A 6,004-nucleotide genomic window follows, 5' to 3' on the forward strand; every position below is an offset into this window, starting at 1 on the left:
ACTTGCCGCCGACGCGCGGCCGCCCACACCGCCGCGCGCTGCGCATGCGCGGCTCCGCCGGCGCACGGGGCAGCTGCAGCGCCCCGGCAGAGCCGCGTCCTGGCGCCCGCCCGCGCCCTGCCCTTGCTTGCCTGCGTTCGTCCCTTCTTCCTGCTTTCTTCCCTTTTTCCTGCTCTCCTTTCCTCTCTTCTTTCCCTCTCTTCCTTTCCTCTCCCATTCTCTCCTTTCCCTCTCCTCCTTTCCTCTCTCCTTTCCCTTCTCTCCCTCCCAGATGCCACGTACCTGTTTATCCAAGGGTACCAGTGAAGGCAGCCTCCTCCAGAAGCTCCTGAATAAAACGTTAATGACACCAAATGATGCACTGCCAAGAGTGCTGATGGGAATTTCATTGTTAAGATATTCTAACCCAGTTTAACAATTTAGTGTGCCTTTGAATGATTGGTTTTATGCCTCATAGAGTGACGCACACTGTTTTACGCTGTATTTAAGTGTCACATAACTTTCTCCAGCTGTTTTTACAGTAGGCTTTCAGTTTTGGTAGAGGCTTATACAGATTCTCCTAAATGTCTGTTCGCTAGTGGCCTTTCACCTTGTTAAGACTGCAGAATTTAATTATTTTTAGTTACTAGTTGTTGGGGAGGATGAAAGTTTGGTAAGGTATGTAAGCTTGGCAGAAAGGTCTGTGAATGTAGAAGCTGGGGATGAGGTAGAAATGAAAGCAAGTTTTGATATAGAATAAAAGATGTTTTGCTCAAACAGTGATCGATGAGTAACTGAGAAGGCAAAGGTTGGAGATGAGTTGGAAGGAGATTTTTAGGAGCAGGACAAAGGTATGTGACTACAAAGACATGTTTTTCACCAAGTAAATAAGTCTCAAGAAGAGCATAAGTAAATAGAAAACATGTCTTTACCAAAAAGAGAGATATGGCAGGCAAACAAGAAATGTCGATGTAGCAAGAAGAAGAAAGGTCTGAGAATTTTCCACTGTAAGCTTAAATTGTAACTTACTTACTCTTGTGATTGGGTAATAATGACTATAATATGGTAATGGTAGTAGCTATGATAGGCTATAGGCAAATGTAAAGGTATTGTGTATGGTGCTTATTGGTTGTTATGTGTTAAGATACTCTGCAAAGAAAAGTATATAATGCTTTGTAACGTGAACAGAAAGCGGCTTCAGGTATGCCTACAGCTGGAGCTGGCAGCTGTAGGGCTGGCTCTGGATACCCACTCCCTGAAATGCTGTAACTTCACCTATGCAATAAACAGCTTTCAAGAGAGCCGCCTGAAGTGCAGACATCCTTCATGAAACTTTCTCCTGTAACTAGTTGGTCAACATATTCGCCAGTACAAAGAGTTGCGTTACAAAATAACAGAAGCAATTCACTGAAATTTAAATTTAAGAACAGCTATTAGATAATGATACCAAAAAAGCAGCATTTGGCTTGAGATTTGAGTACTAACAGTACTTAAGGTATTCTGAATCCAGGTTTCTACGCCTGCTTTTTAAGTTTTCTATGACTTGTAGTTGTCATGCTGTTACACATGTTGGGAATTCCTAATCCCATAGTACTCACACGTGAAGAGGGGAGCTTAAAGACAACTGTTTAGATGATAAAAATTGAGTCGCAGAAGTACGAGATGTTCACAATACTTAAGCATAGCATTTAAAACGCCTACTACTAGACTGGAAGTTGGAGGTTTGGGGATTTTTTTTGGTCTTCCACAAAGATTTTTGTCAGGAAGAAAGTGAAACAGAAGAGGGAAGAAACAAATCAAAACAAAAGGACCTCTTACTTTGGCTGGAAGATTGACTATGAAATCTTGTACCGCACCCACAAAGAAGGGATCTTCATCTCCTGTTCTGGATCTTAGGGATGATGCAATTCTTACTTCCCACACAATAGGGAGTGAAATTACAGTGTAATAGCTTGGTTCTCACTCATAGTCAGACTGAAGAACTGCGTAAGTACTTTCTGCATTGAAATTAGACACAACTAGAAGAGGAAAAATGAAAAAAAACTAGTCAATTTTTTTTTCCTAAAAAGGAGAAGTAAAACCAATGAAAAGGAGATCTGGGAATCTAAGCTGAAAATCAAGGACATACATCTTCCTGCAGATGAATAATAAATGTTTTAAGCATTTAAAACAATATAAAAACTTAGATGATAAATGCTCACAAAGTTAGTGTATGTGATAACAAATAATGACAATATCATCAGAAAAAAGCAAGGGAAAATGTTCCTTTTTTTGAAATAGATTTATTTTTCTGATACATTGGTGGCATTAATGGGACTCTAAGTCCCATTCTATCAAATGTTGTTAATTCCTTATGAAGCCTGGCTGTAGCTGTCTCTGTGTTGTTTACTGCTTCTGGCACACTGAAAGCATCAGCCTCAGCTACCACCAGTTTGTAACTCGATTTACTGAGCTCTGGCTGCTCTGTGGATTGATACTGGCCCAGAGGGATGAAAGTGCTCTAATCTGCAGGTTAGTTGTGTGGACTACAGGGCATCTTAATTCTAAAATTTAGCCATCTAAAATTTAGCTGTCATCTCAGTTACTCATCTAGGGTCCCGTGTAGTTGACGGAACTAGATATGCATCTCCATGGGGTAATTGTTCCCTTTCTGTGGTTGGTGTCTGAGACAGATGTGATGGAACCCCTTTTGGAGATGCCTGTCCTATGCTTTTGTGGTGGGAATGTGTATAACCGGGTTAGGCTAGAGACACAACGCCCACATTAAACCCGTGGCCACACAGTTCTTGCAGGATGCTGCTATCAGAATCCTTCACAGGGAAAGTGCTGAGGAGTCATTAGGAAAAATTGATGCTGAAGACCCATCTTCTAGATTCACAGGGCAGAGGCTGAGGACCTGTTGCACACATGGCCACATCAAATATGACTTCTGTGGCCATCATACAGAAGATTAGTCCATTTTACATTCCAGTAAATGAAAGCCAAACCACTCCCTCCTGTGAACTTGCAAACACAAAAACTGTTTTCTAATCTACATTTAGATAACATTTTCTAACTGTAAATTGAGCTATCAAGGAGCTACTGTGGTATGTGTTTAAGTGACTGAAACCTCAGGGCTGTGTCAATATGTATGAGCTGAAAAACTGACTCTTATTTTAAAATGGGTTTTGAAGCCTTTGAATACATTATTTTAGAATTTATTTCCATACCATCTTCTGCTGTATGATACTGTTCAAATCCTTGGGAACACACATGCTTATTTTTTGTGGTTTCTGGCTTACAAAAGTCTTTTGTCCGTCCTGGGAAAGCATGGTGTTAATCATAGGAAAATATTTTTACATTCCCTCTTTACAAAAAATGAGAACAAAATGCTTTCTGTCTAGAAGTAAATCCTATTCTAGTAAACTGTCTTTTAAAATGCAATTGTAAATGTGATTCTCTTAAACCTACAGCTAATTTGGTCCAGATTCACATCAAATCTTCTTAAAATGAAAACTGGTGTCTCGGTTAAATCTGCTTTGTTTCCCATTTTTTTTCCCCACAGATATTGTTTTTAAAACCATCAACCTTAAATTAAGCAGTAACATTTCAATGGGGAAAAAAGGGACTTTTTTTCTTGAAAAGAACGAGAATTATTTTTGATTCTGTGAGAAGAGATATAAACCGTGTGTAAATAATGGCAAAAAGGTGGGAAACAAATTTAGAAGTGTCTAGCTGTGGAAAATAAGAGGTCTGCTTAGATAGACTGGGGGAGGTGTATGAAAAGACCAAAGAACGAGAATTGCAGCAGGACAGCTAAAAAAGCCCCATAAAGGTACTTAACTTAAAAGAGGAAAACAATTGATTTATTTGTGAAAAATGGATTTGCCTTCCTGGGAACTTGGAGTAAACACTGTCAATGGCTTTAATTTTGTCAGACAGCAATGCCTGAGCTGATTGATCTGGGAAAAGACCAGAGGTGTTCAGGAGGTGAAGTGAAATTACCACAGCCAGGCATTTTCACACAGTGTCTCTCTTCAAACCTAGGAGGAAACCGAAGTACGTGTGGGAAAACCAGAGTATGTCATGCAGGGCTCGATGAGTGTTTCCAGGCTTGAGTAATGCTGTGGGGTCGCACCTGGGAGGGCTTTGGGTCAATTAACTCCCTGAGGCAGAAAACTGCCGTGCCTGAAACCAGCAGGCTCTTAGTTTCCAGCCAGATGCAGATCCACACATGGACTGATGGAAGCACCAGGGGTTTGGGAAGATGGAGGGAGACCTGGTGAAACACCTGATGCTTGGGGGATTGAGGATGTGCCTTCACAGCACCACAGACTAAATGCATAACAGACCCCACTGTTTCCGTGTGCTCTCCCCTGTGCAGGGGTCATGCTGGGGAAAAGAGTCATCTCTTCACAAAACAAACTACTAGGGTGGGAAGAACCCATCTGTTTTCTTCAATTTTTAATACTGTCTATTGAGAGTCTCCTGAAGTAGCAATTTGGGATGACCCCTCTGCATGTGCTTAGTTTAGGAGAACTAACTGCTGGTAGTGCAATATTCCCACACGTATCTGGTTTCTGCTTTCACTCTGAACTGCTTTAACCCAGAAGTCTACTCCTTAGTACTTCATTATCAGGGCTGTCTGGAGTACTGGTTTGTTACTCCTCTAGAAAAATGCTAACCCTCCTCACCCCAGATTATAACTCAGGGAATGCTCAGTCTATATGTGAAAATAGGTACCCTGAGATTTCTTAAATGACAAAAGTATTTGTGGGTGAGACACTTGAAATTTTGAAACTTTGGACCTATTCCCTATGAATTGTAGTCATACCCCTGAGAGGAGAAGGATGTTGAGTCATAGTGAAGAAAGGAAAGAAAGAAAAACTGAATGTTTTTTCTATTGCAATCATCCCAGAGGTCAGACTCAAACAAGACAGACAGATGAACAACAAAAACATTGGTTAAATGACTCAGAAGGTTAGGTTTTCTGGCATTGGACTGAAACAGTTCAAGAACTCCGAAAGAAAATATGGAAATAAAGTATAATCGCTTTTTGAGTCTAATGCCTGAAGAAAGATTAGTTTTAACATTTGTTGGTAGAAAGCTTCTGAAGGACTTTGGCTGTCCGAAGTGTACTCTGAATATATCAGGACCAGAACAGAGAACAATGAAATTGCATTTGCTTTCAGAGGATGATAAAACATATTTTTTAAAAATAATTTTAAATAATTTTTTTACCTTATGAACCTACTCTTTTGCTTAAATAAATTCTTCTTTATGATCACCCACCTTGCTTTCGCTACACAGAATGATTGCAAAAGTGAATGATGTATTGAAGACCTGACTAAGGCTGGAAAGCATACCAAAGGTAGGAGAGTACCATGCATTCAAACACGGCTAAGTTTTAATTTCACAGTATAAGGCTCTTATTCATGTATTGATCATGCAATGACTTGCCAGGAAAATGGTTTGACTGTTTGACATAGTCACTCTCCTGTTACAGCTTTCAGAAAAGGGGATTCTGAGGTTGTACATTTCCCCATTTGTCATAACAGAGGAAAAGTTGATTCAGTATCTACTTCTGTCTAGAGCTGCACATTAAAATGCCCCACAACAGAGGCTGTTCAGTTTCTGGGATTCATTACCAAGCTGGAACCTCAGTTGAGAAACCAGGGTGATTGCTGGTTTTTTTGTCACTGCGGTGATCCAGTAAGAGGAGGGAGCCAACCTTCACCCATCTGCTGTGTCTATCTGGATTGCCTTCTGTTCTCAAGACCGGCCAGTCAGCTCATCATGGGCCTGGGTGTGACTGCAAGTCATGATGAGTCATGGTGTAAGTGCACAACTCTACTGAAGGGAAAATGAGGCCAATTTTAACTCGACTTTTGATTTTATCTCCAGGTTAGTTCTGTGAAAGTCACCAAAACTGCTACACACAGCAAAAAGTAACCTAGTGCAAATCAGACACAGAAGGAGATATTGCCATCAACAACCAAATTAAAAATTAAAAAAAAAAAAAAGGAGGGGAAAAAAAAAGAGAGGG

The sequence above is a fragment of the Coloeus monedula genome (assembly GCF_965178545.1).
Source record: "Coloeus monedula genome assembly, chromosome: 3".
Lineage (NCBI taxonomy): Eukaryota > Metazoa > Chordata > Aves > Passeriformes > Corvidae > Coloeus > Coloeus monedula.